Source organism: Python bivittatus, unplaced genomic scaffold (assembly GCF_059951505.1).
Source record: "Python bivittatus isolate LINGU-HERP-01145 unplaced genomic scaffold, Pbiv_v1 ctg000060_np1212, whole genome shotgun sequence".
NCBI classification, from domain to species: Eukaryota; Metazoa; Chordata; class Lepidosauria; order Squamata; family Pythonidae; genus Python; species Python bivittatus.
Window position 1 is genome coordinate 7,382,618 of NW_028277044.1, and position 23,424 is coordinate 7,406,041.

Sequence of the window (23,424 nt, forward strand, 5' to 3'; positions counted from 1 at the left end):
GCTGTAAATCAGAAATGCAGCATACACATTTCATTCAGAGAACCTCAAGTTAAGTTCCTGGAGGGAAATTTAAGGTAATAGATCTAGAGACTTATTCTTTCATCTCTGAAAAGTCACAAAAAGTCATTTTATTGGCTCCAATATCCTTATTGTCAAATCTGTCTACTAGATATTTCTTCTAAGCTTTATGCCAGGCATCTTCTGAATAAATTAGAAGACTGGGAAAAAGAAATAAAATTCTTCCATCCTGAACAGGCTGAGTTTTGAAAAGGAAACAGCACAGTAGATCATTGTGCCACTTTATTCAGAAAAATATTAACATTCATAGAACATAATTCTATGTTGCCTTTATTGACCTTACCCCTGCCTTTTATTCAATTGACAGGTCTGGACTATGAGAAAAACTAGCTAGGACAGACATTGATAGGCATCTTCTCAAACTAATAATTAAACTACATACTGACATTATAGTCAGGGTAAGCATAGGCCCACAAGCATCCTAATCAGACCCTGTTTTACTGGAGAGAGAAGTCAAACAGGGCTGTTCAAATTCCAGAACAACTGTGGGTAGCTTCACAAGATTAAAAAGTAAGGCATAACATTAGATAAAAACACAACAGATGAATAAAGTATCAACATAACAAGATATCACAAGATTACCCTCATCTAAGTGTAATCTAAAGGTCTGCCCGGGACTTCCGGTGGGGAAAAATGGCTGACTGAATATCTCTGAAAGTGCAGAGACAACACCGAGGCTGGAACTGTGACCTGGTAAGGTGCCCAGAGAAAGGAGAAGATGGAGAGATTGTCCACATGTGCTCCGGATGGCCATTTCTCATGAAGAAGCCTTCAGGGTCTGAAAGGATTTTGTGGGAACCTTGTGAGTAATGTCAGCCAGGAATCAAGGAAAGGCTTGCAGCCTCAGCAAAGCCTTTTAAAAGCAACAATCAAACAAACAAACAAAAACTTACTTGCAGCAAAAAGTGCAGTAAGAATCTGGATTGCAAAAGTTTTAAAAGGATAAAGGGTCCAGGGTAGCTTTTGAATTTTGTTTATTCTAAGTTCCTGGGAATTAATAAATTAAATAGTATGTACCTTTGTGGGAAAGCATTTTGTTATGGCTCATCGAGGAGAATGACTAGTTGCCTTTCTGAAACAAAAGTGGTTAAAGACTATCATAAAAGGGCAGAGACTGCAAGAGTGTAGAAACATAGAAGCTTTAAGGGACTGTTGTAAAAGTGCAAGGAACTTTTTAAGAAACATGAAAAAAAAAAGGTTAAAGCTGGCTTTTCTTTTACTTGGATTGCAAATTATGACAGAGAGAAATGGCCAGTATTAGAAAAGCAATTAAAGAGGGAAGAAGAGGGTTGTTGACTGATCAATCAGCTGGGATTACACCTGAGATTTTACAGTGGATGTTTGAAGAGATGGGAAAGATTGTCACAACATCTGTAATAGCAGCAGTGACAACATCCACAGAGAAGAAATTGGTGAATTTGGAGGAAAGAATGAATAAGAAATCTGAAGAATCAGCAATACAGATTAAAGGTGAGGTTCAACAAATTAAAGAAAATGTAGAAATTTTGGAAACTAAGGCTGAAGCAGTAAGATGGGGGGAAAAAATTAGATAATTTGGCATTGCTAGCATTGAGAGAGATTTTGCTTGAGTTTGAGGGCAGTCCCAGAAGAACCTGGGGAAGATGTAAGGGATAGGATAGTTGAAGAAATTAAAGATGGATATAATTTATAAAAACGTGGGAGAGGAATATATCTCAGCCACTTTAAGTAAAAAAACAAAAACAAAAATGGACTTGTTTTGTACATAAATCCACAGTTACAACTAAAAATGATGATCAAGGAAAATATGTGGGATTGGAGATTAATTTTAATAAAAGTAAGGTCCTTTTAATGGGGATTTATGTCCAAATGAAAATAAATTGCATTTTTTCAATGAACTTATGGAAAAGTTAATGGAGCTGTCATATGAAAGTTGGTGCCTAATGGGAGATGGAATGGAGCAGTCTGCACACAATAGGGTAGAACATCAGCAAAAAGGATTAAAATGATGCAAGGCAGACTACCAAAAATATTCTCCAAAATGATGGATAATCTTAAATTAATTGATATATGGAGATATAAAAATGGTAATTCTAAAGAATATACTTATTTTTCAGAAAGACATAGGTCTTTCTTCAGAATACATGTGTTTTCAAAAGTTTGGCTACTTGTGTAAAAAAGTTGAAATATTGCCAAAAGGTCTCTCTGACCATAATCAAGTGGCTTCAATATATAAGAAGACTGCTAGAATTTATAGATGGAGACTAAATGAAATATTACTACAATGTGAAATAATAGTGGAAGAATGTAAAAAGAATCTTAAAGAATTTTTTGAGAATAACCTCAATAAGGGTACTGATATTAAAATAGTATGGGATGCCAGCAAATCATTAATGGGAGGACAATTTATTCAGCAGAGCAATAAACTGAACCAAAAAAAAAAAAAGACAAGAAAATATGCAAAAGGTTCTTAATGATATAAAGATAAAAGAATATGAACTAATGAGATCTCTGGGGAGAAAAATCTCACAGAAAATTAAACTCCGAGAGCATCAAGTTTATATGTTAATGGAAAGAATGATGAAATAAAATTGAATTTGCTTAACAGAGGAACTTTGAGTCAGCAAATAAACCAGGGAAATGGCTGGCTTATAGACTGAGAAAGGAGAGGGAAAAGAAAATGATATTAAAATTACAAATTGAGAAAACTACGGTGACCAATAATGTATGTATTGAAAGAAATGTCATCAGAACTATACAGTGCTATACAAGAGAGAAGAAATTTCATTTCCAAGGGCAGATTAATATTTAAAGAAACATAATATACCAAAGTTATCAGATGCCCAAAGATGAATGATGAATGCACCAATAACAATAACAGAAATTTGTGATGCCATAAAGAAGATGAATAAAAGTGGAGCCCTGGTCCTGATGGATTATCAGCTTCTTATTATAAATATTTTGAAGATGAGCTTTTATTACCCTTGCAAAAAATGATGAAATCCATTTTTGAGAATGGCAGGTTATTGGATATTTGACACTGGATTTGACTTTGCCAAAAAATTTATAGGCCAATATCATTACTGAATAGCTGAAAGACTGGAAAATGTTTTACAAGATTTTATCCATGAAGACCATGTGTGTGTGTGTGTGTGTGTGTGTGTGTGTGTTTTACCTAAGAAACAATTAATAAATAATATTAGACATGTTCTTAATGTATTAGAGTACTTGGAGCAACACAATGAAAAACAATGCCTTAATATTTCTTGATGCAGAGAAAGCTTTTGACTATTTAAACTGGACTTTTCTGTTTAAAATGTTGGAAGATATGGATTTTGGAGAGAATTTTATTATTAGGGTGAAATCAATATATGCTTCCCAAAATGCACAAATAATTGTGAATGGGGAATTGACCATGCCCCGTGAAATGCAGAAAGGAACGAGGCAGGGAAGCCCATTGTTATTCATTCTGGTTCTTGAAGTTTTAAACAGAGACATAAGACAAGATGAGAGAATTGCTGGAGTGAAAGTTAAAAAAGAAGTTTATAAACTAAGGGTCTTTGCTGATCTTTTAATTCTAATTTTGAAGAACCCTTCAGGAGGGATAGATGTATTAATGAAAAAACTAAGAGAATTTGCTGCATTGGCTGGATTTAAAATTAATAAGGAAAAAGTAGATACTGACAAAGAATATGAAGATGGAAGACCAAAAAGAATTGTCTGGGAAAGCTGGTTTTCAGAATGAGAAAAAAGTGAAATATTTGGGTATCATTTTAACTAACATGAATTGTATGTTATTTCAAAATAATGATGTTAAACTATGGAATGAAATTAAGAAGGACTTATTAAGATGGGGAAAATTACAATTGTCATTGTTGGAAAGAATTTCTGTGGTAAAAAATGAGTGTGTCATCTAGAATGTTATTTTTATTTCAGACAATACCTGTTTTGAGAACTGATGCATCATTTAAACAATGGCAAAAAGACATATACAGGTTTATATGGCAAGGGAAAAAAACTAAGGGTTAAATGTAGGATCCTCCAAGATGCAAAGAAAAGAGGAGGACTGGGACTACCTGATTTTAAACTGTAATTTGCTGCTTGGTGTTTGGTTTGGATGAAGGAATGGCTATTCTTAAGAAATAAGAGACTTTTTAGATTTAGAAGAATTAATATGGTCTGAGGTTTGGGTGGCATGATTAACTTATGGTATGATAAAGTTAAAGTAAATGTAGATTTTTTTTAAAAAAAAATCATTATATTAGGAATGTCATACTATGAATATGGAATAGATACAAACCTAGGCTATGCCCCAAAATACCTTTGTTGGTCTCAGCTCACAAATCATCTTATAGAAAAGAAACAGCAGGCAAAGACAAATGGTTAACATATAAAACCTTGATAACACAGGAAAATGGGGATCTTAAGATGAAATCAAGAGAACAATTGACTGCAGAGGGATTTAGTTTTCAATGGTTCTCATATGCACATTAGGAGAAAAATTTAATATACAGTAGGTACAAAAGTACCAGGAATGGAATGTGATAAAGTGGAATTCAAAAATGAATTATGTACAAACAATGAACATGTGATTGCTAAAAAGTGTAAACTTTTATTGAGATTTGAAATGGAGGAAGAACAAATTAAATAATGTATGGTAAAATGGGCCACCAATTTTGGTTATAATATTAAAATGGATCAATGGAACAGAATGTGGTAAAAGGTCTGAAATTCACACTGTCTTACAATTTAAAGGAAGTCTTTTAAAATGATGTACCATTGGTATATGACACCATAGTAATTGTCTAAAATCTATAAAGGTACTTCTAATCACTGTGGGAAAAACATGAAGAGACATTTTATCATGCATGGTGGACTTGTGAAAAGGCAAAAAGATACTGCATCCAAATACATATGGTGATGGAGAGAGTCTTAAAAATTAACATTCAGATAAAAGTAGAGCTTTTCTTATTAGGACCGATGGATACACAGCTAGAAAAGGCTCATGGACAATAGGCTTTATGTATATGGTAACTGCAGCAGAGCTATTATATGCACCAAGTTGGAAGACTACAGAAACATCAATAATGGAGGAATGGATTGTGAAGAGGGCTGAATTTGCAGAAATGGCAAAATAGACTTGTTTGATTAGGGAGGGGACTGCAATTATTTTTATAAAAGACTGGAAACCTTTTTGCTGAAAATGGATAAAAATGAACTGCTGATTTTGGGATTTATTGATTAAAGGGGGTTGTTTCTGGGAAGAAGGGAACTATAATATGCAGTATGGGAAGGCAGAGACATTAATTACTATGTTCGTAACTGCTGCAAAGAAGATTTGAAGTCGCTTTTTTTTTTGCTATTCTTTACTTTTTCTTTTACCCTTTTATAATCTTTTTTTTTTTTTTTTTTTGCTATTTCTTCTATGTTTCTGTGGATTTTTAAAAATCTTTGTAAAATCTTCTTTTAATAAAAAATCATTCAATAAAAAAATAAAAGGGGTCTGCCCAAAACTTTCCAATTCCAAAGCTGGAAGGGGCCAGACTTTCAGAGACCGCTTGAAGGCAGGCAAACCCATAGGACTGCAATTTTTATTGGAGTGATCTTCTTCAAGGCAATTCCAAATTATCAGCCAAAGTCAAAAAGTCTAAAACTACAGAGAAAATGCATATCCATGTGCTGATCTCTGCTCTGATCACTCTACCTGGTGGAAAACCACATTGGTCACACAGTCTGCTACTTAGAATACATCCCCTAAAACTTTTGACTGTACCCTCTTCAAGGAAACAGAAGAGCTGTATGGTCCCAACTGGGCTCCAAATGAAAGCTCTGCATAAACTTTAGCTGAAAACAACTTCAACGTAGCTGGTGAAAAGGAATAGTACATCTGGAATAGCTGTGCATCCAAATCATGTCGTAGACCAGTGGGACAGATTTTATTCCCAAAACAAAGCAGGGTGGTTAAGTCTCCTATCTGGGGACATTTGAAGATATTGGAGCAAGGCTGGATATTAGACTGACACCAGATCTGGTATAAAACAATGTCACTATTATGGAGGACACTGTTTAATATGAAATATAATTAAGCTTAAATGAAATATTGATGTTCAGTGCTCATACTATTTTATTCCAACACAATCTTCTACTATATAACTTAGATTCTTACACAGAGAAAGCACCCAAGATGGTAGAAAATCCTGCTGGCATCTTGCCCTTCCTTCCTTCCTTCCTTCCTTCCTTCCTTCCTTCCTTCCTTCCTTCCTTCCTTCCTTCCTTCCTTCCTTCCTTCCTGTTGTTGGCAGTGGTAGCAAACTGCCACATGGTTCTTGTTTAGCTGTTGCAGTTATATGCTTTCCTATGCAAGAAATACATGTTCTGTCCTTTTGGGTTTCATGTCTAGGAAGATGTGATGCTCCATCTTCTTTGCTTATAACTAGGATAAATACTTTGCCAATCTCTTATATGGTGCCACATAGCAATATTTTCACTGGCAGCTTCTCTCATAATAAAAAGTAGTTTTCTACTGCATTCCTTTTTCAGTCATGGTAGTTTGACCTTTCATAACATGGTATTTGCTGACCAGGACATTAAGTTATATTGAGGCAGCCTCTCTTAATCTGATTGGTTCCCTTTTCTTACTGGCATGCTGTTTCAAGAATAAGATATTTGGTGTAGATCTTCCATCATATTTTGTTGACATTCCATACAGTTCTTGAAATCACTTTCTGTTTCTTTTCATTGACCCCATTTCTGTTTCCTTTTTGCCATTTTCTATTTATGGCATTTTCCTAATCTCACTGTAGCTGTCTCTTAAATGTCCACTCCTAATGCTAGCATACAAAATGCAAGTCTTTTCCTATAACTACAGTTATATAAGTTGTGTTCATAAATGTGAGAGTATTAACATTAGGCCTACATGAAGTACTTAATAGTTTCCTTTTCATGACATTATTTAAGCTTTGGAGACTACCTTATTCACTTCGCTGAAGCAAAGAAACTCACCTGATTTGTTTTGACAAAGCGATGCAAGTGGCTTTGAATCATTCTGCGCCAATGTTGCAGAAGAAGGTTTCACGCGGCATCATTTCTCAGCTGGTAAAAGCAGGAAATTTTGATCGTTTCGTACCTCTTGACACTTCTCAACTGCTTGTCAGCAGCCCCTGGCTGGGAGAGTTGAGTAGTGTGAAATGAGTTTTTCTATGTTACTGGCTTGCTGCTTTCAGCTGGATGCCATCCTTCAGCTGTGGGCCTTAGAGCCCACTCTGCAGCTGCAACATGGCCAGGGCTGTCAATCAGGAAGTATCCATTGCTTGCCAAAATGCAATAGATGGTGGGGCAATCCTGCCATGCATACCATGGGGGATGAACCTGAAGATCTCAGCATAGAGAGGGTCTCTCGGAGGGAGCATGCACAGGGGTTTCTTGGTATCCACAGGGAGTGTTCAGGCTCATCAGCTGTAGTACAGGCAGCAGAAAATACTTCGGCATCACTTGCCTTCTCATGAACACCAGCAAAGTATCTGAAAAATCTTTTCATTCAGCTGGGCATCCCCAAACTTTAGCAGCTGGGCAGCCAGGATTTGGGTTGGATGAATCCAGAATGCCCACCACCCATGGTGGAGCTGCTGCATGTTATGGCTGATGCCCAGCCTGAGAAATCCCTTCATCTAGCACTGCAGGAGAAGTATCTTTTCAGATTTCTCCACAGCACTCACTCCTCTCGATCTTATGTTATGGCATGAACTCTGCAGTCATGGTTGCTTCACAGTTAGGAACAAAGCAGACTGTTTCACAAAGTAGCTTTGCTGGAAAATTTTATTCAAAGTTCCATCAAAGTAAAGCATCCATTTGAAGCTTTGCACAGCCCTATTATGCATACCTAAATGGCATCCAATTCCCAAAACTCATAAGAGCAAACAAAGCCATTTGAAACACCACTGCTTCCTGATCTATTTACATGAGTGATTAGAGAGAAACAGCAGTGAAGAGTACAACTTATTTATGCTAAGTAATCAGTCAAACCTATTTATATGCTGACAGTACGAAAGGTAGAAAAGACAGTTTTGGAATAAGAATACTGCTTTTTCATTAGGCAAATTAGCCCCCCAGAGTCTTAGATGGGGGCAGAACATAAATTTTGCAAATAAATAAATGCTAAAGCAGTTTTCAGTGTTGCTAAAAACATTCATGGAAAATAAAATCCGTTGCCTGATCTCTATTTCCAAATTATCTTCTTTGCTATTCTATCGTGTGCCTTTTTTTTTCCCCCCCAAGAAAACAAAGGTGTCAATAAAAAACTTTCACTGTCATTTCAAATCAATATTTAAAGATTTATGAAGCAGGAAACTTTGAACAGAGCAAGCAAACAAGTTGCGCCATTTTCACCAAATGCACCCCTTCTTTACAACTGAAATCTTCCACATCATTATTGAAGTAAGAGCAATTAAAAGAAAATGATCATAACTCTCAGAGAGAATAGAATGAAACCACACATTGTCAATCACTGCTACAGGAGACTCTCACCTTTAATAATAATTAATATTATAGTGCTAAAAAGCAAAAATAGATCTCCTGCTGAGACTTCTTGCTAGTGGTGTTTCTTATTCATACCATAGTTCCAGAAGCACAAGAATTATTCACTTGAGAAAAAAACCAAACATTTAAAAGGTGCTAATATGTAGAGCGTTATTGCTATAATTCTTTACTGTAGAGTTATCAAACTAGACTCACAAAAGTTGACTTAACATGAATAGGTTAAGTTCTGGTCAAAGGATAACGGCCACAGTGATCATTCAAAAGCTAAGGATAGAGGTGAGCTGTATTAAAGGTGGGCCGGGGGGGGGGGGGAGGGAGGAACCTCCCTTCTTGTCTGATTTGCTGTATTACCTGATTTTCAGGAATGACTTTCAGGAAATGAAAATTAATGAAAGTCTTAAAGGGCTCTTAGCTTGATGACTGCCATGTGAGATTTTCTGAAATGCCACTCTCAGAATGGCAGGCACCACAGGATGGAAGAAAGAAAGGAAGGAACTGAATTAGTTATGTATGTATTTTCATTTGTGTAATTAATAAAGCTCACACAGTGTTGATTCACCTATTAAGGTAGGACCTTTGTCTGTCTAATTTGTGAATGCCATGACATGTATACACCATCAATTATTATTTAAACCTCTTTGATTTATTTTCAGGAATTCTGAACCATATTTCTCACTGAGTTTTTCAATTCCACAGAATCATTACAGTGGAAATTTTCATTTTGCTGTATTATGAGGCAGCCAATGAGTGAATCTGGAAGTTGATTTGCATTTGGGAGTGTGAAATATATGTGGGGTTAAGTGTGGGATAGAATCCTACTTAGTTATACTGACTCCATTTTCTCAGTAAATGAAGAACTCGATTACTTACGGGTAGAAGGTTAAGGTACCCTCGCAGGTGCCAGGATGTGGCTAACCCTGGAACCAAGCACTAGCCACTAGAGGAGTTCCTTAAAAGTTAAGTCTTAACTGCTATAACCATAAATAGAAAACTTCCTGGTTTCTTAGTAGCACAAGAATAAATGAAACTGATTAGAAGCTTGTAATAGCCAATGCAATATTTTTCTCTATATTTCCTTTCATGTGAACCATCTATATAAACTTGCTTGATCACGTGTTTGAGGTCCTGCCCAAAGAAACCTTGCCAGATTTATCTTTTTGTGTGCTTGACCAGACTCTTCAGACTCCTAATAAGTGTTGAGGGAACTCAGGAACTTTTTCTCCAATAGGAGACACTCTAGCTTTCCGAAATGTGTTGGAGTTTATGTAGGCTTCAGTTCATCATATTTTTCTTCCTTATAGCATTTCTGTTTCTTTGCCAAGCAAAGAGACTCAGAGATCTGCCCTAGAGACAGCTTACTCAAGAATGTGGCAATAGAGATGACAGTAGCAAGACTAAAAGGGTATTTCCAGCTCAGCTGAAGCAAAACTTTATATGGAGTGTGAAATGCAGCATAATGAGACAAGGTACTGAACTTAAGCACCAGATTTGTTGTCCTGACAGGTTTCTCAAATGAATATATACTTCTCTTTAGGGGTCCTAACCAGCAGCATTTTATTTTAAACTTTTTGTTATTGGGGGGCGGGGGGTGGGCAGGGAGTCAGCCTGAATGTAAAAGAGCTGATTTTTTTTTAATAGAATGTGATAAAAAAAGTGAATGTTAAAATACCGTTCTGCTGCTCTTTCACTCTCTTTCTCCCCCCCCCTTTTTTTTTTTTTTTTACTTTTTGAGCCTGTTCTTTATTTTAGTCAGCCAGCCAGCCAGCCACTCACTATTTACTATATTTACTTACTATATTTCAGAAGTAGCTATATTTTAAAGGTGGGGGAAAAACATTTCATAAAACGTTAAAAGAAGTTATTAATTCCAAAATGAGCAGCATCAGATCTACCAACACTTGACCCAAAACCCACCTGAGAAAAATAATTCTTTGGTAACTGAGAGACAATCTAAAGCTCTTGATTGATGGACTGATTTAAAAAACCTATAAGGCTGCCCATCTTATGTATCATAACCTTGGGCAGCTCACAGAACAGCAATAAAGACATAAAAGCTACAACAGAAACTCCCAGCGCCCCAAAGGCAACCTCTCCCCACATATCCACATTCAGCTGTACTGGGTTCTAGCCTTGCCCTACTACAATGCTGGAGGAACAGCCAGCTCTTCAGGGTCTTCTGGAAAGTTAGGAGACTGAGGGCCTGCCAGATTGCAGGGGAAAGCCTGTCCCACAGGGCAGGGGCCACTATGGAGAAGATGTGCTTGCTAGGTCCCATGACATGACAGCACTAAAGGGGAGGGACTTGGAGTGAATCCACCCTATCTAATGTGGTGAAATGGGTAGAGACATTCTGGGAGAGGCAGTCCCACATATAACCTGGTCCCATGCCATTCAGGGCTTTAAAGGTGATAACCAGCACCATTTCAGCACCCGGGAGGAAACTGAAAACCAGTGCAGCTTGCTTAGCAGCAGTGTTACATGGGCAAACCATGGAATGCCCAAAACTGTGAGTGCTGCTGAATTCTGGACCACTTTCCAGATGTTCTTCAAGGGCAGTGGCATGCAGAGTGCATTGTAATAATCCAACCAGGCTATGAATTACTGTGCACAAGGCCCCATGGTCCAGGAACGGATGCAATTGATGCAGGAGATGAATCTGTGCAAAGATCTGCCTGGCCAGAGCTGCCCCCTGCTCCTCAAGCAGGAGCCATGAGTCCAGGAGAATCCCCAGATTGCACACCAGTCTGTCTAGGGAGATGCTACCTGGCCAGAGTCAAAGAGACCACAACCAGGTGATGAAACTTTGAAAAGTGGATATTCACAAAAGAAGACAAGTTGCACAGAATGCTTAGATCCAGGCCTTTCCAGATCCATCTTATAAGAACCTGTAGAATAGGATTTTTATTTCAGATTTTATGGCACTAAGAATCTCAGCAATTGCCACATAAGCAATGAGATTCCATATGTATGCAAATACATGTGTATTCACACACACACACACACACAAACACCCTGCAGCCATGCAACCGCACACCATGCATGTACCCACATACATCAACATTTCATGAAGAAAGGAAGAAGCCATAATACCTTATTTCTCCTACTTCAAATAATGCTTAACCAAATTGCTACAAGCTTTCCTACTTCCCGCTTCATCTCAGTGACTTTTGCTGCTGCAAAAATCCCATGCTCCTCAGCTTCCAGAGCAGAGCTTGACAATGCAATACAAGAGTTAGAATCAAGCCTTCACTTGCTGCTGATTCCATTTTTCCTAGCAATATTCTATCATGGGGGTGAGGAATCTGATAACTTCAAATATTTTTGAGCCACCAATCCAATCTTTTCTATGTACTGGCCATGTTGGCTAGGACTAATACTATTTGAAGTCCAATGCCATCATTCCTGCTTATAAGAAATATAGGAGACATTCTATAGCCCTTTAGTTTTTCTTTCTTTCTTTCTTTTTCTTTTTTTTTTCTTTTCCTCCAGTATTCCCCATCATGTTCAAGGGCAAGAATTAATCTATATATAGTCACTGGAAATCATAACACCACAGAGAATTCACTTTAAACTTTCTATTATTCATGTTTAGCCATGGGAAAATGAAAGTAATTACTCGTGTAACACATTGCAGCTTTTGAAAATTGAGTAAGACATCTTAAGATGCTTTCATTGGTGCTTACTTGGTCTAACATTCTGACACAATGACCTTGTTCTTACAACCAGAAATTTAAATCAGAAACAGTGTCACATTTCTTTGCAGTCTTTCCCAGCAGTTCTATCACCCTCTATTTGGATCTCCCCCGCTCTCAATCCCATCCCTGACACTACTGAATATTTTTCTTTTCAAACTACAAGTAGTGCTACTTCAATGGGCACATTTGACTTTTGTCTGACCGTCTGACTGCTAATTTTCCACATGGCTGAATAAGAAAAGGTATAGTTATCTTTAGCCCCTGGAGAAGAAATTGTGCAAGAGCTTGTCTAACAAAAGCTATCTATTCCTGTTTTTAATACATTACTTTCTAGGTAGGAATGTCATTCTAACACAGAAAGAAGGTGGTCCACAATTTATAAGAGTTCCCTTGTGGTTTAATCTGGGTAATACTGAGGCTAAAGTCTGTCCATGGATTTTCTCTATTAACACAACACAGATTATATCCTGATATTACAGTGCAATAGGCACTAATTATATTGGGTCCTCTCTTTAAAATAATTAGATATTAAAGGTCTTTTCACCACCATATTCCCTCCCTGGTTTTGTGTGCATTTCAATTTGACCTGAACTCTTTCCAGATATTATACAAAAACAAAACAAAACAACACAGATACTAGCGTGTTTGGGAAGTTATGATTTCAGGAGTCCCACCCTCTTGTCTTACCCTTTCTATCTAGACCAAAGATTCCAAAAGTTTTTGACATTATGTGCCTTCCCCCCCCCCCCCAACTTTTATATCTCCCTACCCAAATGTCCATTAGGTTAGTCTGGCAGTTTGTGCATGTGTAAAAGTGTACACAGGGACTCCACTCCTCCCTTCCCAGTGATCTGTCCTGATCCTTCCATTCTTTGCAATCTGCCTGTCTCACACCCATCAATCTTCCTACCATACACCCACCAATCTTCTTCCAGAATACCTACAGGTCTTCTCACACATACCTACCAATCTTTGCAGCATCTTTTGTCCCTCCTTCCCCTACCCTGCCTATCTTCTCAGTCTGTTACAATTTTATTTGAAAATTACTGGGGAGTGGAGGTTATGTCCCCTAATTTCTTCACATATCCCAGGAAGCATGCTATCCAGTTTGGGACTCCAGATATAAAGTGTGATTTACCTCCAATGTCTGTCTGTTGAGGTTCTTCACATGATTGAATACTTTGGAAAATCCAAGTTCTCAATTATGTAGAAAACCTCCACAAAGAGTGGAAATTCCTCACTTCCTCACTCATCCACTACTCCCCAATGCAGGTACATTGTGGCTGCTCCACATTAAGCCTGAGGAGAATTCTAGAAACAATTTAGAGTTGTGAATACAGTATTGTTCGTCATTGACCTGATTAGATTTTCTTTTTTCTGGGTGGGGGAGAAGTTTTCCAATCTCGATTTGCAACAGGGAACTATATAGTTATGGACGTGAACCATGACTGATGTTTTCATACGGTTCCCATTTATATCTATCATCTACCTATCTCTTTCTCTTTCTCTTTCTCTTTCTCTTTCTCTTTCTCTTTCTCTTTCTCTTTCTCTTTCTCTTTCTCTTTCTCTTTCTCTTTCTCTTTCTCTTTCTCTTTCTCTTTCTCTTTCTCTCCTCCCATGACTGATTTTCATAGCCCATTTGGAAGAACGTTATTATTATTACTGCTATTGGGAACAAAACTGATTAATCAAAAGAGCCTATTTCAGGTTTACTGAACACCACAAAGAGTGCATTTGATAGGATGGATGCTAGATTTCCTCTGTTAGTGATGTAAAACATTTGAGGGGTCATTGACTCATATGAGTTAACCCTGTGAACCATAAACTTTTTTTGGAATAATATTTTATTGGAATTATTTGGAATAATAATTTATACAAATAGATTTATGGGGATATATTTTTCTTTTAGTGTTAAAGATGTTAATGTTATATTAAATTGTGTGCTGAAACTCTAGAATTTGACTACGTTTGAGAAGTTATGGTGGTATCAGGCCTGGGGTGTTACTAAGAGAACTATTCTGAGAAACTGGAAAAGTAGAATATTCCTGATATTGTGTGACACCAATTTTTGAAAAGACAGTTTTACCTTTTTTTTTTTTAATGACTCAATGTATTTTTCTGTGACATAGATTTTATGGTATTTTGAGATGTTAGACAACCATAAATTATCTCCCTTGAAGATTTAGACATCTATTTGACATCTGATTACTTTTCAATGTACTTGATTAATATGCAACATAAATTGATCATTTCCCCCTTTTATGTTCTTTTTGTTTGTTCATTGGTTTTATTTTGTTTTTGTTGGTTTTTTACGTATTTCCTGGAAGGTGGGTTGCATTTTGTAATTTTTCTATTTCTTTCTGTAAAACTTGTTAAGAAATATATAATAATAAATTTTAAAGAAATAATAATAATAATAATACTGATACTGGGAAAGGATTCAGTGAAGATAATCAATTAACCGCTCCTTCCTTTTTACTGATGGGTGGTAAAAATGGATTTCAGGAAGTCAAGGACAATTTGTTACAATGACTACATGCCTCTAATCTATTGATTCTCAGTCTCTTTTCTTCTCTAGATCTATCTCATTTATATTTTCTTTAGATGATGGGAAGGACTGCTGGCAAGCATGGTTCACACTTCAGTAGAAATTCAGATGCTGATAAAGGAAAGAAGCAAAGAAAATGGAATATATTTGAGGTCTACCTACAATGATGCCCTCAGAAACATTCTCTTCTCTACCATCACCTAATCAATACTGTTCTTAACTGAAAGTCAGCTGATATCTAACCGAACAGGGAGTTGATTTCCCCTTTCTTTTAGGACAACAAAAGATAACTATTGCTACTGCACAATTAGCTGTCAGCTTAATGCAATTGTTGCTTAATGCAACTGTTGCTTAATGCAACATAATTATTTATCTTGAACATCTTGTGTACAAACATGCTATTGATGACTGTACTGCTAACACCGTGGTTTACTTTGTGTATTATAGTATCTGCTAAATATGAGGAAATGTAAAATATGGATAATAATCTGCATAAAAATAGGACAGTATTTCATACTTTTCAGCAAAGGATTAATAAGCCACCATTAAATTTACTATTAAGAAGTGTTTCATTACCGTGATAAAATATGCTCTTATTACCTCATTATTAACAACAGAAAATAAATGAAAGTACTCAACATTACAAAATTATATATTTTCATTTCTCCATTTTCTATTTTTACCTTAATTGATTTCTTGTGTTAAAAAAAAAAAATCAGCCTAAACTAATGGCATGAGACAACAGTTTAAAATCAGGAGCAGATCTAGAGTTTAATGAAAATAGAACCATTAAGGGTTTTTGCTGAAAACATAATGTGGAATTATTCCAGTGGACTCCTCTGTTTGACAGGATCACACAGTTCAAGGTTTGATTTGGTTTTTCCTACCACCATAATTGACTTACTATGAAAGACCTAAGGAACTTTAATCATATGATCAAACTCAACAAGCTAAATATGATTCCATACCTGCATAAAATTGTAAAACTATATTTATTTATTTATTTATTCATTCATTCATTTATTCATTCATTCATTATTTTAATTCATTCATTTATTCATTTATTTAAAATATTTTCCCCAAATTTTCTGCTAAGCAGTACATAAAATGGCTTATAGTATAATGGATGTCTCTCTGAATTTTAGACAATTGTCATCCCTTTATATTGCTTTAGTGCAGGAGTTATCATCTGCTTCTTTCTTCAGTTCTGTTGTCCCATCTTTTTTTCTGTATTTGGATTTGGCAAGCCAATGAAAGGCTAAAGAAAAATGAAGGAGAATTCCCTGCCCAGCTGTCTCCATTTCCAACCTTCTTTTCCCCATCAACCTCTTGGGTATTTTAAGTTATCTCCCCTTTCCAACTCCATGACTATCACCTCTTTTTCACCTATGAGCACTATAAACTGAGAATCTAACTCTTTTCTTTTCCCAGCTCCTGTTCAGTGAAGTTCAGCACAGAGTGAGCACACAGAGTACACAGAGGGGTTGTTTGGTAAACACACATATGTATAGATACACAAAATGCTATAGCTGAATGCAGGCTCACCACATAACTTTTCTGACATAATCTTGGGCCAGGCTTCCCTGGGACAATGAACATATTTGTAACAGTGGACCTGGTACAAAACTTCCTAAAATTCCTGCCATGGTAGCAATGGCCAATTATAAAACACTAATTTATCTTAGAATAAATAGACATAGATGCAGGACATATGGAGATTTCCAAACTGAAGCACCCTTCCTGATAGCTGTCTAGCTTCAGTCTGAACATATCTAATAAAGAGATGAATTGTTCTATATCTTAGGAAGTATTTTCTAACATTCAGTCAGAAACTTCATTCCTGTAACTTAAATCCTTTAATATATGTCATGCATTGTGGAATAACAGAGAGAACAGGTCCTGACCTTCCCGTTATTTAAAGAATGCTATCATATCCCCTTTCAGCCTTTTCTCCTCAAGGATAAATATGCCTAGATCATTCAATCTCTGTTCATTGGATTTAGTTCCTAGTTCCTGATCATTACCTCAGCCTATTTCAGTAGGTCTGTAAAACTGTGCTGTGAGAACTGGACACAAAACTTGATATGACACCTGAGCAATGCAGAATAAGTAAGGATTTCTGTCTGTTAAATTTCAGTCTGCTGGTTTCAACCCATTTCTCTAACCTTTCAAGATCATTTGAATTTCATTTCTATCTTCTAGGGTAGTATACTCAATTCTGTACCATCAGCAAATTTGATAGACATTTTTTCTACCTCTTCATCCAAATTATTAATAAAAAATCTTGAAGATTTTGGACTCATGACTGAACCTTGTGGCACCCTATTCAATATATCACCCCAGTTTGCTGATGAACATTTTTGTAATATGAATTTTGAACTAGCTCTTTATCCACTGATTTGTCATGGCTGTAGCTCACATTTAACAAGTTTCCTAATTAGGATATCATGGTGAACCTTGTAAAATGCTTTCCTACAACATTCCCACAATCTACTCAAGAAATTGCCTGATTTCTTTTTAAAATGTGAGGATACTTTTTCTTGACCAATCCTTGCTGAGTTCTAGTAATTTCTACATTGTTCTTAAGATATGTCCAAATTGATCTATTAATGATCTGTTCTAGAAACTTCATGGTTGTCAGGCTGATTGATGTGTAATTACTCTTTTGAAGAGCACAGAATATTTGCTAGTCTTTAAAGAATTCCAAGATTTCATTATTTACATTAACCTCCCCACCCAAAAGTAGTGTTTGTGAAAATGAAGATCAGATTGAAGTACAATTCAAAAGAAGCGTTGGTCCAAATATTGCCCTCAACCCATTACCCCAAGACTATTTGACCTTTTTGCATGGAAGGGAGGGAATTTCCAGGTGTTTGTTTGTTTGTTTTGTTTTAACAGGGAGAAGGCATTAATTATTTTGGGAAAGTTAGTGTGTCATTATGAGGAAAAGCTTCAGAGAATTTGAGTGGCTTTATTTATTTGTTTGTTTATTTATGCCTTTTAATTCTCAAACTTTTCTGATAGGTTTGCAATGAAGAAATCAACCTGGTTTAAAATAACAGTAAACAGAGACTAACAAAGTTTCCAGATGTGTAATCTATTCTGTTTTGTGATTTTTGATGTTGGTAGTGAATCCAAATGGAGCAAAAGTTAAATGGAATGTTTGTTTGTTTGTTTGTGGTATGATTAATTCTCCATGATTTGTTCCTATGAATCTAGCTGGAAAATCTAAGGAAAACTACAATTTATGGAACTGTACTTTTGGAGAGAGTACCCATTCCTCAAGATCCAGCAGGAGACTTAACCAAACAACAATAGTTGTTGGACAAACAGTATTCTGTTTTCTTAGCATTAGCCTCAACTTGTTTCATCTCCTCCAGACTGTTACAGCCTCAGATATCGGGTAAGAACTCCACAGCACCTCCTGTTCAGTTCTGGGTACAGATTTATAGTTGGGTAATGTCAGCATATTAATGACTCTTCAGCCCAAACTGATTGATGACCTGCCCCAATGATTTCATGTAGATGCCAAAATAAATAAGGGGCCACAGGGTTGACTGCTGATCTTCTGCCACTATTGCCTGTTAATGCCCATTCAGTTAGGAGCAAGATATATTGCATCCAGCTCCAGGAGGATATCATGGTTGATAATATAATAATGGTATCTGAGAGATCTAACACAACAGGGAGAGCTGAGTACACACCATTCAAGAGCACTGGAAGTGACCCATAAGAATCACCTATATTCTCTTGGAATAGTCGTAGCCCAGGATCTCTGTACATACTCTCTATAGGCTCATGAGGTTCTGCACTGAAGTGTAGATCTTGAGTGCTTCAGTTGTTTCACTATGTGTTCCAGGTCCTGAATATTATTCATATCTCACACAAGGAACTGAATTCTGATGGAAAGAGATCCAGAACCTTTACACATGAGGTCCACCATTTTCTCTAAGATCAGAAAAATGGAGGTTTGGGGATCAGGCAGAAATTGTCTAGCACTCCAGGGCTGAGAGATGGCCACTTGACTTCAAAAGAGGGCACACTACCATTTCCTTCAAGACAGCCTTTCACCCTATAGTGGCCCACAAAGGAGCGGCCTTGGGAGCGACAAGATAGTGTAGGTGCACATGATCACCAGTTTCTCTTTAATTTAATTGTATAAGATAATTATTTCCCATTGCTAATAGAAATGATGTTATCTACTGAGCAATTTAACTTTCATAAATTCATATTTTCAATATGAATAGATTTTAGTTAAGAAGATCAAACACAGTGCTTCAGGAATGCTTTATAAATGTTGCCTAAGGCAAAAGGAGAAGAGGATGGCAGAGGATGAGATGGTGAGATAGCATCACTGAAGCAATGAGCATGAAACTGAGCAAACTCAGGAAGGCAGTGAAGGACAGGAAGGCCTGGCGCGATGTGGTTCATGGGGTCACGAAGAGTCGGACACGACTTAACGACTGAACAACCAAAAAAATATTAAAAGTCAAGATATAAATAAAATAATTTAACTAAAATTAGTTAAATATCTGATGGCGACCACTTCCATTTTTATAAGATGAATAATAGTAATTCTTTGTCGACTAAACAATCAAGTCCACACTTTTAACCAAACAAAATCAAACAAAGCAGCACCATAAAATATGAAAGAAAGCAGAAAATCTTGATTTCAAAAGGTCCAGGGGTCCTTACTTAGCACAATGGCCTTATTATATTGTCTCAAGAACTTCTGTGGTTCTTTGCAGAGGCTTAGGCTTAGGGTTTCTCAAAGTGCTTTACTCAATAGACCTGAAATTGATATAAACTTTTTTTTTTTTAAGATGTCATGAATATCTATGAAAAATATGCATTTTCTCTGCAGTTATGAAAGAAACCAACACAAATTTGAAGGAAGATAATGGGAAAGTTACCAAGAAAACTTTATGAAAAAAGATATAACATTCTGGCTGTTTCCTCACGTATAGTTAATCACAGCATAATCATTCCTTGACAAAACAATAATCTGCCTTAATCTCATCTCCATCCCATTGGTGAATAATACTTAAGTTATGGTTAGATACACTGATTTACTGTATATTTAGCATTCTCCTCTTTACTGACACATCACCTAAGGGTAGATTCCATGTGATAAAGACCATTGGCTTTGCAAAGTGTTCCTTTGGAAGAAGTCTGGTGACTTGTAGTAACTAAGATCAGACTCAGTGAATGAAGAATAAAGATTGACAATACCAGCACTGGTGTTTTGTTTTTTAATCTTTCAGTAAGAAAGTTTAAACCAGCAAGGCCAGTATATGCAGTTAACTTCAACAATTAAGGCTAAGAAATCGATGGCAAAGGGTCTATTACCATAGGCAAGTAGGAGAATGAGACCTGGGCTTAAATCCTGAAAATTCTGTAGTAGCTGGTTTTTATCAGACATTCTTTTGCATCTGCAATAAAGGCCATTTTTCTATCTTACACTTGCCCTTAAATCTTCTATACTAACCTGATGTATTGAGTAATTTATTGCCATGGCCAGGATGAAACTCAGATGCTTAGGGATAGATAAAAGCATTTTAAACCACTAGGACTGAATGAGTTTGTGAGTGCCATGTCAGAAGACCTTCTCTGTACTCAGGAACAATGTTGAATTTTCACAAATTGATCTGGAGGTGATGACATATATAGGCCACTTCTAAGACGTAATCTTTCAAAAACGAGCCTTTTCTTTATATTCCATGTATTGATCATTTGTATGCATTATAGTTAGTAGTGTTGCACACACATATATGTGTGTACCTTGGTCTGTTCAATACTCATCACTGGCACCACAGAACATACAACCCAGACATGAATTGGCTGGAAGAACCTAGCCTCATCTCTCTGCCTAGCTACTGGAGAAAGGGTTAGTGATATAACAAAGCCTTGCCAGTATTCTTCTGGCCTGTTAACTCATCAAATACTAGGGTTTGCTGAAAGACTGGGGAGAACCAGTAATCCTAAAATAGTGACATTTTGCCTACTGAATGTGATTGTATGCTGCTGAAATCAGTGTGAGAACATATGACCAAGTTATGGCTTACTGGTTTGTAGGTGTATGACCAAGGTATTTGTAACTACAGTATAGTTTTGGCTTGGTTTGTTATAAATTAAAAGAAATTAAGAAGGAGAGGAAAAAGGAGAAGATTTCTGAAGGCAAAGTAAGTCACTTCACATGATGATCTACCTACCATGGCAGTTTCAGTATAAAACAGCATTTTAAACTGTTGCTACCTTTCTGGTGATAGAAAGGGTTTTCATGCACCAAGTTTTAGAAGTCATTTTTTTCCCATTAGCTTTTAAAAATATCGTTTGTTAAGTGACCTTTTTTGGGTTTGTTTTATGGATTAATACAGAATAAATTAATCATCAATTTTATAGCTTATATTTTTTGGACTGCTGAGAAAAGTACCATTCTTAAAGAAATAATATTTAACTGCAATTAAAATCATTCACATACAATGCTAGTGTCAATGGTAATTATCCTATTAAAAACTAGCATTTTCTTAAACTGAATGGAGCATTGGGGCAAATTTGGTTTAAAATTTATTTAATGATTTTAAACAGACATAAAATAAGCCCAAGCTATACTTAATTATAGATATTTAAAAGATTTTCTCTAACAAAAAGACAGCTGATTTCAGTCACAGGAAAATGCAAACACAGAGAAGATCATTTGCATGAAGTATGGAATTGCACTTTCAATTATTACAAGAACTGAGTTGTAAATTTAAAAAAAAAGAATAAATAAAAAACCTATAAATTTGTAATGTATAGTTTTAATGTCCATATCCTTTAATGGCAAAGGATATGTTACTAGTAGCTCTAATCCTCACTTTCATCTGAATAGTTAAGATAACAGTTAGTGCATTTAAGGGATTATTCACAATAACCCAACTCAGCCAGGGAGTATGAATCCATGTTGAAACCTGCAGAAAAAAGATAGTGGCCTAAGTTAATGGATGATTACTGTGCTCACCTCAACTAAACCCCTGTCTGGGTAAAATTTACCGAGACAGAGGATTAAGCTGACACCACCCAGATCACTGATCTTTTGCATAACTAGATTACCAAGAAAAAGAATCACTAAATCCTTTATGAAGAAAATAGGTGGGGACTCTGTATTATCAAAATGGCAAATTTTGATCAAATTAATGGGATTGTGCACTACCGGGCACACTAGTAATAAGAAGTATGGCTATGTGACTAACAGGGCTAACCGTATTGTTGGAACCACATCAGACCATGGCAAAATGTGTTAAGAGGGTTACCTATTGCTTTATGTCTATAACTGCCACATAAGTCATCAGTTTGAATATAGATTCCCCTGAAATTGTGTAGCGTTACTGTTATGAATGTGTCCAAGACTGAAGTGGGACTCCTAGGATAGTGACCCATACAAACACACCTTTATTTGTTCAATAGTTTCATCCTTTACATTTACAACTGCCTGATAAATTGTAGTTACATAACAAAATTGAAGACTAAGTAATTATTAATCTTTAGGATTTTTAATTCTTTCCATTGATGACAATTTAAAAGTTAAAGTCTCCCCTGAGTCCAGGTTGATACCTGGTACCTTCATGAACATGGCCATGTTGTTTTCTTGACAACAGTATTGAAGTGGTTTGTCATTGCCTTTTTCCAGGACAGCTACACTGTAGGATGCTAAGCAGGTCTACCATACCTTCAATCAACCAAGGTTGGCTAGGTATAGACATATGTGTGGGTGCCTTCGAGTCAGTGTTGACTCCTGGTGACTTCCTAGACTAATCCCTGAAGTTTTCTTGCCAAAATTTTGGAAGTAGTTTGCCATTGCCTTCTTCCTAAGTGTAATGGTATGTGAGAAAGACCTTGAGAAACAGGGCAAAGAGATGCTGCCTAGGGAACATTTAGGTAAGAGAGGGTATAGCCTGCAGCTGCATAATGGGTAGAGAAAGAGGCTCAGAAGGGATCCTTCCTAATTTCTCAGGCTGTAAAGGAGACAAAGGGAGATTTGTACTTTCAGACTTGCAAGATTTTGTTAATGTAGCCTTGCAATAAAGTAGAATTAATTATCTGGTCATGTTTCCTGCCTGGTCTACCAGAGAAGGCTGACACTAGGACTGAGAGAGAGTGACTGGCCCAAGGTCACCCAGTTGTGCCAAAGGTGGGACTAGAATTCACAGTCTTCTGGTTTCTATCCTGATGGCTTAACCACCAAACTCACTCTGATAGACATATACTATGACAATAAAAATCAATTGCATCTAAATACATGAAAATATGAGTTTAAATATTGGTTTTTACTTCAAAATGGTATTTGTGCTGTATCTGTATGGCCATGCTTTAGTGCTAATATGCGTGTCTGTGAGACTGATAGAGTGAGAAAGAGAACTGTGAAACTAAAGAAAATGTATAAATACTGTAAATTAGCAGAAGCATAAAAAGAAGTTAGAATCTGAATAGCCTTTTTCTTTTTCTCCCTTTTTCTTTTCCTTTTTTTTATTATTGTTAATTTGCTGTATCTTGTGTCTTATCATACTTTTTGCTTTTGCTTTTAAAACAGTTGTAAAAACTCAGATCTCA